The 17,500-nt window shown below is 38.7% G+C and overlaps 1 pseudogene across 1 annotated transcript in view; it reads right to left on the bottom strand.

The window, feature by feature from the left end:
- LOC143756657 (adhesion G protein-coupled receptor A2-like) overlaps window positions 1-17,500 on the bottom strand; it is a 180,439-nt pseudogene that overhangs the window by 151,941 nt on the left and 10,998 nt on the right. Inside the window, exon 2 of the transcript XR_013210307.1 lies at window positions 14,655-14,726. The product of XR_013210307.1 is annotated as an adhesion G protein-coupled receptor A2-like (transcript). The remainder of the gene's footprint in view (window positions 1-14,654; window positions 14,727-17,500) is intronic.

Here is a 17,500-nt window from a genome sequence, read left to right on the forward strand (position 1 = left end):
TTAATATCTTATTTTACTAATATCTTAGTGATTTTGCTTCTTAATTATATGCATATTTATTAAATTATTTTTAAACATTTGTACTGGAAAAAAATACTAAAATACTAAATAAGAAAATAATTAAAATAAATAAATAAAATTAAGTTTAACTATGCTTAAAACAATTGATTTTTTTATTTTTGGGAAAAAAGCAAGAATTAATATCTTATTTTACTAATATCTTAGTGATTTTGCTTCTTAATTATATGCATATTTATTCATTCATTATTTGAGCTATTTGTAATGGAAACAAAACAAAAATACTAAATAAGAAAATCACTCAAATAAAATCATAAGCATAAAGTCACTTAATTTTTCTTTTTCTTTTTTTTAAAAACAAGAATTCATTTCTTAATTCGGCTTCCTTAATTAAATGTATCTTTCTTTATAAATATTTGTGCAACGTAAGAGACGTGTGTTGCTGTCTCGACTCACATTACCGTAATGTTTGAAAGTGTGTTTGACATGGAGATGTCTATACATGGGCTCATCAGAGCTAAACTCCTGCAGTTATGAGCTTCTGTAACCCATGAGATCTAAAACCCCTTCAGCCTGAGCTCGCACATGACACTAATGTCTAGATTTATATCCTAACATGTGTCGGCCTTTCAGAAACGTGCCGGAATGGAATGAATGAGTGTTTCTTCAAGACAATTAATGGAGCGTACGAGTGGATTAACCAGAACTAACAAACAGCAGACGCTGTGGAGAGTTTGACAGAGAGCAGAAAGTCTCATTACTGAGAATCCAGCAGCGCTTTAATGACACTTCTGAGGGGATGATTCCACTAAAACACCATGTCATGTTGAGAAAGAAATACATGCGTAAACAAACTAACGTCTGTTGAGAAATGTGCTTCTGTGAAGTGTCATATCACATCCAGTACAACATTATAAAACGAGAAAAAAAAAGAGAAACAGCAAACGCATTCAAATGCTGCTTCAACAACCAATAGGAAAGATAGATCACAAAGGGGGCGGGGCTACAGGAGCCAGCTGAACTCTGATTGGCCCCTTCAGTGACTCTGAGCTGGACAGTGATTCGTTACAAAAGTGAGCGGCTAAATGGTTTTAAACAGGAAAAATTATGACAAGAGACTTGAAAGTGTCCCTTATTGGGCTGATTAAAACAAAAAGATCTCATAATTAAATTGAAGTTGATGTGCTTTTGTTCTTGAAACTTTGACCGTTTTAAATGCTAGTGAATCAAGGTTTCCACAAAAATATGAACTGTTTTCAACATTGATAATAATTATAAATGTTTCTTCAAATCATCATATTATAGTGATTTCTGAAGGATCATGTGACACTGAAGACTGGAGTAATGATGCTGAAAATTCAGCTTTGATCACAGGAATAAATTACACTTTACTGTATATTCACATAGAAAACAGCTGTTTTAATTTGTAATCATATTTCACAATTTTTACTGAATTTTTAATCAAATTAATGCAGTCTTGATGAGCAGAAGAGACTTTTTTTTCTATCAAAAACATTTTAAAAATCATACCGACCTCAAACTTTTGAATGCTATTTTTACTGTATTTTGAACACAATTTTTACAGTATTTTTGATCAAATAAATGCAGCCTTGGTGAGCAGAAAACTCTTAAATGTCCTTCAAATGCTCTAAAACATGTCTTCAAAAACTGTTTCTCTTTGATAGCAATGAGATTAAATGGGGAGCAAATGGAGTTTTTAAGTTCCTTCTCAAACATTTCAGCAAAAAACTCCACAATCTTTCAAAATGTGCTCAGATTTGCCAAGATACACTGAGTCTGCAATCAAATGGCTTAATATGAACATTTCTCATCATATTCTCCCGAAGCCAAACACTGCTGCTATTGACATTTATTATAGCTCTATATTTTCAATGTATTCTTACTGGGGAACTTTTAGGAGAAAGTTCGTTCATGAAAACTCTCTAAAGAACTTTCTAAAGTAAATGAGCAGACGTAAACAATCAAGATTTCCTCTGGGAGAGTAAAATAAGCGTTCAGTCCCGACGCACAAGCACTGAAAGGGCTTTTATTGTGTAATGATGCTGAGTTACTGGTAATGACGGCGACACTAAAGCAGGATCGGGTCAGAGCTCCGGTGTGTGTGTGTGTGTGTGTGCTACTCACTGAGACATTCTCATTAGTCTAATTGTGACTGGAATAAAGATGCTATTCAGAGACAAAGAGAACACACACACACACACACACACAAACACACACACACAAACACACACAAACACACACACACACACACAAACACACTCATACACACAAACACACACACAAACACACACAAACACACACACACACACAAACACACACACACACACACACACAAACACACACACATACACACAAACAAACAAACACACCCACACACACACTAACCGACACCTAAACCTACCCATCACACACACACACTCACACATACATACAAACACACACACACACACACACACACACACACACACACACACACACACACACACACTCACACACACACACACAAACACACACACACAAACACACACAAACACACACACACACACAAACACACTCATACACACAAACACACACACAAACACACACAAACACACACACACACACAAACACACACAAACACACACACACACACACACACAAACACACACACATACACACAAACAAACAAACACACCCACACACACACTAACCGACACCTAAACCTACCCATCACACACACACACACTCACACATACATACAAACACACACACACACACACACACTAACCGACACCTAAACCTACCCATCACACACAAACACACACACTAACCGACACCTAAACCTACCCATCACACACACACACACACACACACACACACACACACACACACACACACACACACACACACAAACACACACACACACACACTCTAACCGACACCTAACCCTACCCATCACACACACACACAAACACACACACTAACCGACACCTAAACCTACCCATCACACACACACTCACACACACACACACTAACTGACACCTAAACATACCCATCACACACACACACACACACACACACTAACCCGACCCCTAAACCTACCCATCACGGAAAACTTTATGCATTTTTACATATTTAATAAAACACTGTTTGGTATGTTTTTAAAGCCATTTTTAAATACGAGGACTCAGACCATGTCCTTATAAATCACGTTTATGTTGTAATACCAGTGTAATACTCATGTTTTTACACAAATTTCTGTCTCATAAATCACAAAAACAAACACACACACACACACACACACACAGGAAACCGAGCTGGTGTAAAAAGGTCACGCTGTGACATCACTGTCTGAAAGTCTACTTCCTGTTCCAGTTTCCTTACAATAATAGAGTCGGCCATTATAAGATCTCAGAGGAACTCGGAGTCGAGAGCCAGATATATGTTTGACTGATGACCTGTGATCTATCGCTGTTCCTCAGGCCCAAACCTGCTCTTTCACCGCTCACTCAATGAACTCGACAGGAAGATGGGAAACAATGTAAAACATTACATGCATTCGATCGTGATCCGACAGTTTTCTGTTGTTGACATTTGCAATTTGAATTCAGGATAGACCCTCATAGCTAAAGTCAACATCCTAAGAGCGCTAACAAATGTTGGCAAGTTTCATGCAAATCTTGATTTACTTTGTTGGGATTTATGCTAATTAGCCTTTTGGAAATACAATATAGTGTGGATGGACTGATGGATGGATGATGGACTGATGGATGGACTGGAGGATGGATGATGGATGGACTGGAGGATGGATGGACTGATGGATGGATGATGGACTGAAGGATGGACTGATGGATGGACTGATGGATGGATGATGGACTGAAGGATGGACTGATGGATGGATGATGGATGGACTGGAGGATGGATGGACTGGAGGATGGATGGACTGATGGATGGACTGATGGATGGACTGTTGGATGGACTGATGGATGGATGATGGACTGAAGGATGGACTGATGGATGGACTGATGGATGGATGATGGACTGAAGGATGGACTGATGGATGGATGATGGATGGATGATGGACTGATGGATGGATGATGGATGGACTGATGGATGGATGATGGATGGACTGAAGGATGGATGGATGATGGATGGACTGATGGATGGACTGAAGGATGGATGGATGATGGATGGACTGATTGATTGATGGATGGATGGATGATGGATGGACTGATGGATGGATGGATGGACTGATGGATGGACTGATGGATGGGTGGATGATGGATGGATGGATGATGGATGGATGATGGATGCACTGATGGATGGATGGATGATGGATGGATCGATGGACTGATGGATGATGGATGGATGGATGATGGATGGACTGATGGATGGATGGATGGATGATGGATGGACTGACTTATATTATTTTCATGTTATGAAGCTGCTTTGATACAATCTGTATTGTAAAAAGCGCTATATAAATAAAGGTGACTTGACTTGACTTGACTGATGGATGAATGGACTAATGGATGATGGATGGACTGATGGATGGATGGATGATGGATGGACTGATGGATAGATGGACTGATGGATGGATGATGGATGGACGGATGGATGATGGATGGATGGAGGATGGATGGACTGATGGATAGATGGACTGATGGATGGATGGATGATGGATGGACTGATTGATGGATGGATGATGGATGGACTGATGGAAAGATGGACTTATGGATGGATGAATGGATGATGGATGGATGGATAATGGATGGATGGATGATGGATGGATGGATGATGGATGGGTGGATGATGGATGGATGATGGATGGATGGATGATGGATGGACTGATGGATAGATGGACTGATGGATGGATGGATGATGTATGGACTGATGGATAGATGGACTGATGGATGATGGATGGACTGATGGATGATGGATGGACTGATGGATGGATGGACTGATGGATGGATGATGTATGGACTGATGATAGATGGATGGATGGATGAATGATGGACTGATGGATAGATGGACTGATGGATGATGGATGGATGGATGGATGATGGATGGATGATGGATGGATGATGGATGGACTGATGGATAGATGTACTGATGGATGATGGATGGATGATGGATGGATGGATGATAGATGGACTGATGGATGATGGATGAATGGATGGATGATGGATGATGGACGGACGGATGGATGGACTGATGGATGGACTGATGGATGGACTGATGGATAGATGGATGATGGATGGATGGACTGATGGATGAATGGACTGATGGATGAATGGACAGATGGATGATGGATGGATGGATGATGGATGGACTGATGGATAGATGGACTGATGGATGGATGGATGATGAATGGACTGATTGATGGATGGATGATGGATGGACTGATGGAAAGATGGACTTATGGATGGATGAATGGATGATGGATGGATGGATAATGGATGGATGGATGATGGATGGATGGACGGACTGATGTATGGGTGGATGATGGATGGATGATGGATGGATGGATGATGGATGGACTGATGGATAGATGGACTGATGGATGGATGGATGATGTATGGACTGATGGATAGATGGACTGATGGATGATGGATGGACTGATGGATGATGGATGGACTGATGGATGGATGGACTGATGGATGGATGATGTATGGACTGATGGATAGATGGATGGATGGATGAATGATGGACTGATGGATGGACTGATGGATAGATGGACTGATGGATGATGGATGGATGGATGGATGATGGATGGATGATGGATGGATGATGGATGGACTGATGGATAGATGTACTGATGGATGATGGATGGATGATGATGGATGGATGATGGATGGATGGATGATAGATGGACTGATGGATGATGGATGAATGGATGGATGATGGATGATGGACGGACGGATGGATGGACTGATGGATGGACTGATGGATGGACTGATGGATAGATGGACTGATGGATGGATGGACTGATGGATGAATGGACTGATGGATGAATGGACTGATGGATGATGGATGGATGGATGGACTGATGGATGGACTGATGGATGGACTGATGGATGATGGATGGATGGATGATGGATGGATGGATGGACTGATGGATGGACTGATGGATAGATGGACTGATGGATGATGGACGGATGGACTGATGGAATGCAAGAATGATTATACTGTATATATAAGCCGTCTGCTAACTAGAAAACAATTGTGTGAGTTATAAATGTTAATATCAATATAATTATATTGTAATAAATCATATAATAAAATGCAATTTCTGCAGTATATTTAAAGCATAAAATCTGCATTCACTTTAGACATTTAATCATAAATTCATATTTGTCGGCTCCGCTCTGATTAAACTGGCCTTTAAATATTAACTTGGGTTTTTTAAGTAATTAACGCTGAGCCAACAACCCAATTAACTCATATAAATGGTAATAAAAACAGGCACATATTTCTGCTCATACATCATATTTGCAGCATCCTCATGAAAAGCCGCTGAGCAGCTCGAAGCTTTAAACTGATAGTTCACCCAAAAATTAAAATTAGCGCATGATTTACTCACCCTGAAATCATCCTAGGTGTGTATGACATTCTTCTCTCAGACGGATACAATCAGAGTTATATTAGAACATGTCCTGGATCTTCCAAGCTTTATAATGGGAGTCAATGGGCATCTTTTTTTTCAAAGTCCATTTAGCACTTTTATGATGGATATGATGCACTTTTATGATGGATATGATGCACTTTTATGATGGACAGATGCACTTTTATGATGGATATGATGCACTTTTATGATGGATAAATGCACATTTATGATGGATAGATGCACTTTTATGATGGATAAATACACTTTTATGATGGATATGATGCACTTTTATGATGGATAGATGCACTTTTATGATGGATATGATGCACTTTTATGATGGATAAATGCACTTTTATGATGGATAGATGCAATTTTATGATGGATATGATGCACTTTTATGATGGATAAATGCACTTTTATGATGGATATGATGCACTTTTATGATGGATAAATGCACTTTTATGATGGACAGATGCACTTTTATGATGTATAAATGCACTTTTATGATGGATATGATGCACTTTTATGATGGATATGATGCACTTTTATGATGGATAAATGCTCTTTTATGATGGATAGATGCACTTTTATGATGGATAAATACACTTGTATGATGGATATGACACTTTTATGATGGATAGATGCACTTTTATGATGGATAAATGCACTTTTATGATGGATAAATGCACTTTTATGATGGATATATGCACTTTTATGATGGACAGATGCACTTTTATCATGGATATGATGCAGTTTTATGATGGATATGATGCACTTTTATGATGGATATGATGCACTTTTATAATGGACAGATGCACATTTATGATGGATATGATGCACTTTTATGATGGATAAATGCACTTTTATGATGGATAGATGCACTTTTATGATGGATAGATGCACTTTTATGATGGATATGATGCACTTTTATGATGGATAGATGCACTTTTATGATGGATATGATGCAATTTTATGATGGATAGATGCACTTTTATGATGGATAAATGCACTTTTATGATCTATAGATGCACTTTTATGATGGATAGATGCACTTTTATGATGGATAGATGCACTTTTATGATGGATAGATGCACTTTTTTGATGGATATGATGCACTTTTATGATGGATAGATGCACTTTTATGATGGATAGATGCACTTTTATGATGGATAAATGCACTTTTATGATGGATAGATGCACTTTTTTGATGGATATGATGCACTTTTATGATGGATATGCTGCACTTTTATGATGGATAGATGCAATTTTATGATGGATAGATGCACTTTTATGATGGATAGATGCACTTTTATGATGGATATGATGCACTTTTATGATGGATAGATGCACTTTTATGATGGATAGATGCACTTTTATGATGGATATGATGCACTTTTATGATGGATAGATGCAATTTTATGATGGATAGATGCACTTTTATGATGGATAGATGCACTTTAATGATGGATAGATGCACTTTTATGATGGATATGATGCACTTTTATGATGGATAGATGCACTTTTATGATGGATATGATGCACTTTTATGATGGATAGATGCAATTTTATGATGGATAGATGCTCTTTTATGATGGATATGATGCACTTTAATGATGGATAGATGCACTTTTATGATGGATATGATGCACTTTTATGATGGATAGATGCACTTTTATGATGGATATGATGCACTTTTATGATGGATAGATGCAATTTTATGATGGATAGATGCTCTTTTATGATGGATAGATGCACTTTTATGATGGATAGATGCACTTTTATGATGGATAGATGCACTTTTATGATGGATATGATGCACTTTTATGATGGATAGATGCAATTTTATGATGGATAGATGCACTTTTATGATGGATAGATGCACTTTTATGATGGATATGATGCACTTTAATGATGGATAGATGCACTTTTATGATGGATAGATGCACTTTTATGATGGATATGATGCACTTTTATGATGGATAGATGCAATTTTATGATGGATATGATGCACTTTTATGATGGATAGATGCACTTTTATGATGGATAGATGCACTTTTATGATGGATATGATGCACTTTTATGATGGATAGATGCAATTTTATGATGGATATGTAGCACTTTTATGGACTTCAAAAAAAGGGTCCCCATTGACTCCCATTTTAAAGCTTGGAAGAGCAAGGACATTTTTTAATATAACTCAGATTGTATTTGTCTGAGAGAAGAATGTCATATACACTTGGATGAGTTCAGGGTGAGGGAATCATGCGCTTATTTTCACTTTTGGGTGAACTATCCCTTTAAGCAGCTGTCTCGAAGACAAAAACCAGCGCAAGACAGAAGGATCTGTGTGACGGACACAGGAAGTAGTTGCTGAATGAACATGGATGCGGCTCTGGAGAGGAATCTCACACACACACACACACACACACACACACACACTGCTGATCCTTCAGGGAAAACAACACTGTCGGCCCAATTGAAATAAAGTCAAAACAAGTTTAATTCCCAAACGTTCTGTAACACATCCTTCCCTCGCTGGTCAAAATGACCCGAAGACCTAAAATTATACATTTTTTTCTCGTTTAGAAAGAAGAAAAAAAAAAATAACATGATATTTCATGACTCTAGATGGCCTTATATCTCTATATGGAGTACATGAGCTGTCCCGCTGGGTCCTAAACTCAGTTTCTTCAGTGTGCATTCAGATACACATGTAGACTTTATAAAATTGTTTTTTGGTAGGTTTAGCATTCTCAGTTTGAATTTTGAGCATTTTTAGGTTTTTCTATGTGTACTGAAGCATTCCTCACATTTCATTTATTCCTATGGGGGTCAAATTGAGCCATGTGGGAAGGATCTCTTACTTTTTTAAATTTCAATCACAAAAATTCAATTACCTCATTGAATCAATTAAATTTTTTGTGTGTATTCGTGGTTCAATATTTATACATACATACTATTGCAATTATATATTATTAATATTAACATACTATTATATTAATTCTAATACATTATGTGGCGAACAAGACGACCGAGGGACGTGAGAGAACGGCGCGAGGCCGGTGGTGCGATTGCTAATGAGCAACACCTGTGAGCACACCGGTCTCGCATCTCTCACGGAGGAGCGGAAGCATAAAGGAGGAGCGACGACGTTGATGATCGAGAGAGGAACAGGCCTGTATTTTAGTTGAGTTTTGGTTTTTGTATTTGTGTTTTATTTTAGCCAGCAGTCGTCCGCGAGGGGCTGCTGGCCGTTATGTTCATTTTGGGTAAGCCAGAAGTCGTCCGCGAGGGGCTGCTGGCCGTTATGTTCATTTTGGGTAAGCCAGAAGTCGTCCGCGAGGGGCTGCTGGCGGTATTTTAGTTCGTTTGTTTTATTTTAATAAAGTATGTTTAAATGTTCGCCGGTTCCTGCCTCCTTCTTCCCTGAACATTGCTACACTGTTGCCGAAACACGGGAAGAGGGAGGAACGCGCTGTCAGAGAATCCTCGCCGCTGTGGGGAATCCGCGGTGCCATCGAGCATGGTGCGCGGGAGCGGGGGACTCGCAGCCATGGACGCTCGAGGCGGTGCGCTGGAGTGAGTTGCCGGTGGGACGGTGGAGCTCGCTGCCGGCCGCCTGGGTATTGGAGGGGCGGCTGCCATCCGGGAGGGAGCGGGGGAGTCGCCGCTGCGGGCCGGAGCCTGCTGCCGTCCAACAGTGAAGGGGAGGAGCAGGGAGCGGGGGACTCCTGCCGTCTGCCCAAGGCACCCGAGGAGCCGTCGCCGTCCACCGGGCGGTGGAGGAGCGTCGAGCCGTCCACCGAGGGCTACCCAGCGTCACCGCCAGGCACCGCTGAGAAGATCGCCCAGCTGATGGAGGACCAGATGGCAGCGCGTTGTGGGAACCGGACCATGTTTTTTTTTCCTCTCTCCCCTCTCTCGATCTGTCGCTCCTCATGCTTCCGTCTCCGTTTCCCTCGGCTTGTCGGTCCATACCCCCATGGATCACCGCTGCCGGGGGGGGGGGGGGGGGGGGGGGGTGTTGGGGGAGTAGGCACAGGCTCGGGTGTAACCCCGGCCTGTGAGGGGCGATGGGGGTATGTGGCGAACAGGACGGCCGAGGGACGTGAGAGAACGGCGCGAGGCCGGTGGTGCGATTGCTAATGAGCAACACCTGTGAAGCACACCGGTCTCGCATCTCTCACGGAGGAGCGGAAGCATAAAGGAGAAGCGACGACATTGATGATCGAGAGAGGAACAGGCCTGTATTTTAGTTGAGTTTTGGTTTTTGTATTTGCGTTTTATTTTAGCCAGCAGTCGTCCGCGAGGGGCTGCTGGCGGTATTTTAGTTCGTTTGTTTTATTTTAATAAAGTATGTTTAAATGTTTGCCGGTTCCCGCCTCCTTCTTCCCTGAACATTGCTACAATTATATTAATATTACTTTAAAGGGGTGGTAAAACACGATTTCACTTTTCTAACTTTAGCTAGTGTGTAATGTTGCGGTTTGAGCATAAACAACATCTGCAAAGTTACAGCGCTCAAAGTTCAAAGCAAAGGGAGATATTTGCTTTTAAAGAAATCAATTTCTAAGGACTACAGCAAACAGCCGGTAGAGACTACACGACATTCCTCCGGAGTTGCTGACATCAGCATATCCCATTATTAACATAAACCCCTCCTCCGAGAACACTTAATAAGCGGGGCGAGGCCATTTTATATTGCTGTTTCGGAGATGAGTTGTCGCAATGCCGTCGAAACGCTGTTATTTTCATCCAGATTGCAGGTCCCTTTGTTCAGCCTTCCTAGGGACGAGGGAGTTAGGGATCAATGGTTAAAATTTATTTTTAAATCAGTCCCTCATAATTATGACCCAAATCTCGCTCTCTGTGCTGCACATGTTACGGAGGAAAGCTTCCACAATCTTGGCAAGTTCAATGCAGGATTCGCACAACGGCTTGTTCTGAAAGATGGAGCAGTTCCAAATAGGGATGGGACGGTATGAAAATTTCATATCACGATTATAGTGCCCGAAATTATCGTGATTATCAATATTATCACGGTTTTGTTAAAACAAGATGGAAGTGTTAAAAAAGAACTAGAACCAGCGCATTATAACTCAGCGCACATCCATATATATCACAACGGACGTGCGCTCTCATTTCATTCAATTACAACTTGTCATCTTGCGTCTCCGTTTTTGATTGTATTGAAAATTGAAAATTAAATCAGAGTTGATTTATTGTTTACAGAATTTGATAATATTGTTGTGATCATCTTGTCTGGACGAGTTTTGTACACTGTACAAAATGGATTTAACGGGTAAGAATAGAGACATTAATCTCCATTCAATATGTCCCCGTAATTATGTGGTAAAAAAAAAAAATCGGTGTTATAGGTGTACAATGAATATACATTATTATCTCTTAAATGTCACTCTTAATAGTCTTTGAACTTGTTCGTTCGTCTTTGGCTCAAAGCCACTTGTTGCGAACTTTTCTTCGCAGAAGCTTCAAGTTTATTTCAAGTGAGTGAGATTAAATATTTCAACTCAAAACAACATTTTGTGCCCAATTATTTCCCAGATGTAGTTTTAGTATTGAGATCAAGTTAACTTGCCTTGCGTTCGCTATACAACAGTGTGTGATGGTCACACAAGACGACTCGGCAGATTTGAAGTGTTTACCCCTATCACTGCGACTTTTTTTGAGCATGTTCTGCAGACAGAGTGACCATCCTCGATTGAGTTTCCCTCAGGATTTTTGTAAATGCCAAAATATGACCACACCTCAGATTTGGTCCTCTTAAAGGGCTGAAAAATCTCCCGAACACGGTCACCGCTTTCCGCCATTCCTTCCCGAATGAAAAAAAATCCCAACATTGCGCGCCTGCGTCAGACTGTTGCTGGCTGGACAGGATTTATAGTGAGTTATTAAAATCGCAATAATCAAACACGGTTTTAATGATAATTGAATTTTAAACGATATTACTAACCGTCAGTACATTTTATCGTGGTTTATAGTGAAACGGGTAATCGTCCAATCCCTAGTTCCAACTTTAAGAACAGAAGCTGTTGTTTACGGGCCACAATCTGTAATTATGATTTATTTTTCGTCGATGTGTTTTCCTGTAATAGTTCGTATTGTTAATTGTACGTTGTAGCAAGGAAGTAAACAAATGACAACGCTGTTTGGCTCTGCTGGTTTGTTAAATGCTCATTCATACTTAACGTTATCCGACAAACACCTAACGTTACAAACTTTTTTTTCATCTCAACAGCGAACTTGGATTTAGTGTAAATTATTCTTTGATTCGAGCTTTTATGTTTATCTACATGCTTGTTTATCTACAGGCATGCTAAACATGGTTCTGTGTTTGATTTGGCAGCCGATGTTTAGTGTTCGTTTTGGGTTAATAGTTCTGGCGACAGATATTAGGCTACAATCGTTCTAAAAATACAAAAGTAACGATCACTATAGATCCGCAATCTTTACTCAGAAAAATCCCTTTGAGGACTGTAGTATAATTTGTTAGAACGATTGTATGAAATTCTTGTTTATGAAGCTTATTTTTTTGTAATTCTATAATAATTAGTAAAATTAAATAACAGCGTATATAAAAAGGTAATGAGAGAACAACAAAAAACAAACCTTTCTGAAACGTGGTTTAACAGCCGTTCTTGAGCAGGTTCTGCTCGATCATCTTCACTAACGTTTCCCCGGGTCCGATTGGTTTTATTGACGCCATTGTTTATAATACACCAAAGCACAAAGTACCGGTAAAGGTAAGGGGCGTGACGTTTCCGGAAAACGTGCACTAGACGGTTAGCGAATCACAACACACTGGGCCAGCTAACCAATCTGAGCCCATTGCGTAGTTTTGAGGGACTGGCTTCGTAGAACCCGGAAACCATCAGACCGGTTTTACAAGGAGGGGAAGAGCAGTGTAGAATAAAGGTAAAATATTGAAAAATAATGCAATTTTTAAAAAACCAAGCATGAACACATGTTACAGTGCACCCCAGAAACACAATCAAGCCTTCGAAAAAATGCGTTTTACCACCCCTTTAATATATTTATATATATTTTTTGCAGATATCCAATGAGACTGACAGAAGATCCCGGTGAGGATTCTCTCTCTCTCTCTCTCACACACACACACACACACACCCTTTACATTTACTGATTTGATCATTTCTATCAGCTCTGACGATCAAGGAATCACTCGCTGACTCAGACACGACGAGCCGAACACGAGCAATGGAGCCGCTCTTCCTCATATACTGTACATACACTACCAGTCAGAACAGTTTTAAAAGAAGTCTCTTCTGCTCACCAAGGCTGCATTTATTTGATAAAAAAACAGTAATATTGTTAAATATTATGACAATTTAAATGACTGTTTTCTATTATAAAGTGTAATTTATTCCTGTGATCAAAGCTGAATTTTCAGCATCATTACTCCAGTCTTCAGTGTCACATGATCCTTCAGAAATCACTATAATATGATGATTTGATGCTCAAGAAACATTTATGATTATTATCAACGTTGAAAACAGTTTGCAAAACATATTTTTTCAGGATTCTTTGATGAATAGAGAGTTCAAAAGAACAGCATTTATCTGAAATAGAATCTTTTGTAACATTATAAATGTCTTTACTGTCACTTTTGATCAATTTAATTCAAAATAAAATAAAAATTCTTACTGACTCCAATCTTTTGAACGGTAGTGTTTAATGTTGCAAAAGCTTCTATATCAGACAAATGCTGTTCTTTTAACTTTCCATTCATCAAAGAATCCTGAAATAAAAATGTAAATAACTGTTTTCAACATTGATAATAATCATAAATGTTTCTTGAGCATCAAATCATCATATTATAGTGATTTCTGAAGGTACTGATTTACACCATGATATCCCCTAGAAACAGATATGAAAAAGCATATTTCTAGTGATTGATGGGCCTCATTTGTTAAAGTTATTGATATACACATGACTCAGAGCCAAACGTCAGGTCTATAATGGACTGGAAATGGCGATTGTTACTCACAGTCTCTCCAGAGCGCTCAGGCCGAGGAAAGAGTTATTCTTCAGAGCCGAGATCTTATTGTTGCTCAGGATCCTGAGGAGACATAACAAACACACAGCCATAAATACAGGAGAAGTGCTGCCAGAGGAGGATTTACACACACACACACACACACACACACACACACACACACACACACACACAGGCATCTTTACAGCCACGGGGAGGATTTATATGACTGTAAATCTCCTGACTGCTTCATATCACTGGAGTGTTTGTGGTCAGAGAGAGAAAAACTAAAGTTCTCTGGAAATAAAGCTGGTTATGATCACGATTCATAAAGGGATCATATTCATATTGTATTCAAGGTTAGTTCATGTATTCCCAAACCATGACCTTGTTATTGCTAATGTCATGCTCTACTGTTGCCTCAGAAACACTATGAGAAATCATTTTTAGCTAGATCTTCTGAACAATATCAATATCCCTCAACAGAGTTTTATTCTGAGCAAAAATACAGGCTTTTACAGAAATATTAAAGATACAGTCGCAAAAAACTACAAAAACTGTTTCATTGTAAGTGTCATTGAGCAAGTGTAAAATGGTTATGAAATACTAAATTCTATCTGCATTTTGGTCATAAAAAAACTTAAATAACAGCATAAAAATAAAAACATTAAAAAAATGTATATATATATATATACAGACATTTCATAGAAATGTGTAAATGAAAAAAGAGATAAAAATATATAAAAATATAAAATAATACGAAAAATTATTTAAGTAAATACGAATTATATTATGATATTATGCATATTATAATATTAATCTAAAATTAATATTAATAAAAATATGTTAACATTATATAACATCAAATTATACAAATAAATATATAAATACATATATAAATTATAACAGTTTGTACATTATGTATATATATGAATTAGATACATACATTAAATATATTATATGATATGATCTAACACTGCAGAATATGTGTGTGTGTGTGTGTGTGTGTGTGTGTGTGTGTGTGTGTGTGTGTGTGTGTGTGTGTGTGTTTGTGTGTGTGTGTGTGTGTGTGTGTGTGTGTGTGTGTGTGTGTGTGTGTGTGTGTGTGTGTGTGTGTGTGTGTGTGTGTGTGTGTGTGTGTGTGTGTGTGTGTGCGTCTGTTTCTGAGTCTGTATGTGAGTGAGTGAATGAGTATTTGTGTGTCTGTGTGTGTGTGTGTGTGTGTGTGTGTGTGGTATAAGTTTATATCATTTTAATCCACTTAAGATGGAATGAATTTTAAATTCGTGTTCACATATTGTTTCTAAGTAGCTTGTGTAAAACTGACACAAACAGCCTGAGCTGCACATCAGCCCTCATCACTCACACACTCACACACACACACACACACACACACACACACACACACACACACACACACACACACACACACACACACACACACAGCTGCTGTTTTCACAATCTTTCCAGACAAGAATGTGTTGCTTTAAGAAACATCTTTCAGATTTCTCTTCCAGTAGAAATACAGTCACGCTGAAGCAACAGTTTAAATCTCACTGAGGTAATGTTAAACTGTAAAGCATCTGAATAATAACACATCTAGTCTAATGACATTTTATTCAGTCACAGTAATGTAAGAACACACACAACATTTACATGAGTCTAAACCTCAACAGAAATTAAGCAAAGCAAAAGTTTATGTAAGGATTCAGTGAAAACCGTAAACTACATTAGTCCGCATATAAATGCACTCTTACATTATGAATACGACGTGTTCCTGTCACCGAATGCAGCTTGTCGGCCAATGCAGCATGTAAAAATGATTCTGTGTTTGCTAGATTATTATTATCAGGACATTATACTGTATCAGCACATACTTTACATGCACGACGAGACTCTTGTGTGATTTCCAGCGCACACAAACACACACAGTTATAATGAAGGTCATGCATCTCGTTCAGTGCAGCTGATGAAGCGGTTTCAGTCTCGTGTGGTCTTCAGGACACGCATATAATGAAGACAACACAACGCTAATGTATATATATATATATATAGATCAAAGACAAGCCCCCAGCGATAATCAAACATCTAAATAATCACATGGATCTCTGAAGAATCAGAAATGTTCTCTGCATGTCACTCATTATGTGTGCTCGGGTTTGCTGGCATCTGATTGGCTGATATGCATGTGGGGGGCGGGGCTTTGGACTGAGAGACAGCACTTGTATATTTTTATACATATTTTTTAATATCTTTAACCTCGAATCATAGTGATTAAACGATGGATGGATGGATGATATAATTTTATATTTGTATATAATTTAATATATATTATCTAAAAATATTTAAATATTATTTTCTGCTATTTTTATGGGCCTCAGATTTGAAATGTTCAACTTTAAATCAGTGATTTAACAATGTAGTAATCCTTTATATTTTGGGTACAAACAGTAACACACTTTTTAATATTAATTATGTATAATTGTTCCAATAACATTTTAAATGTTACATTGTTTTCAGATCTGAAATGGTGAAGTATTGGTTTATCAATTAATTGGCATATTATTAATTAAAACACTTCCAATCCAGAAAATGAGGTCATGTGATCAGACCATCAGTAATGACTTCCAGAATACAACCTGTTAAAATGTAATTTTATGGATTTGTGAAAAGCTGCTGTGAAAGTCAGATGTCACAATGAGATATCTGAAATGTTATATTTTTTAACGAGAAGCACTTATGAAGTGTGATGCTGGATCTGTGTGATGCTGATCTGTGTAATGCTGGATCTGTGTGATGCTGATCTGTGTGATGCTGGATCTGTGTGATGCTGGATCTGTGTGATGCTGATCTGTGTG

Source organism: Siphateles boraxobius, unplaced genomic scaffold, assembly GCF_051911475.1.
Source record: "Siphateles boraxobius isolate OS27281-9 unplaced genomic scaffold, OSU_SipBor_1 108, whole genome shotgun sequence".
NCBI lineage: Eukaryota > Metazoa > Chordata > Actinopteri > Cypriniformes > Leuciscidae > Siphateles > Siphateles boraxobius.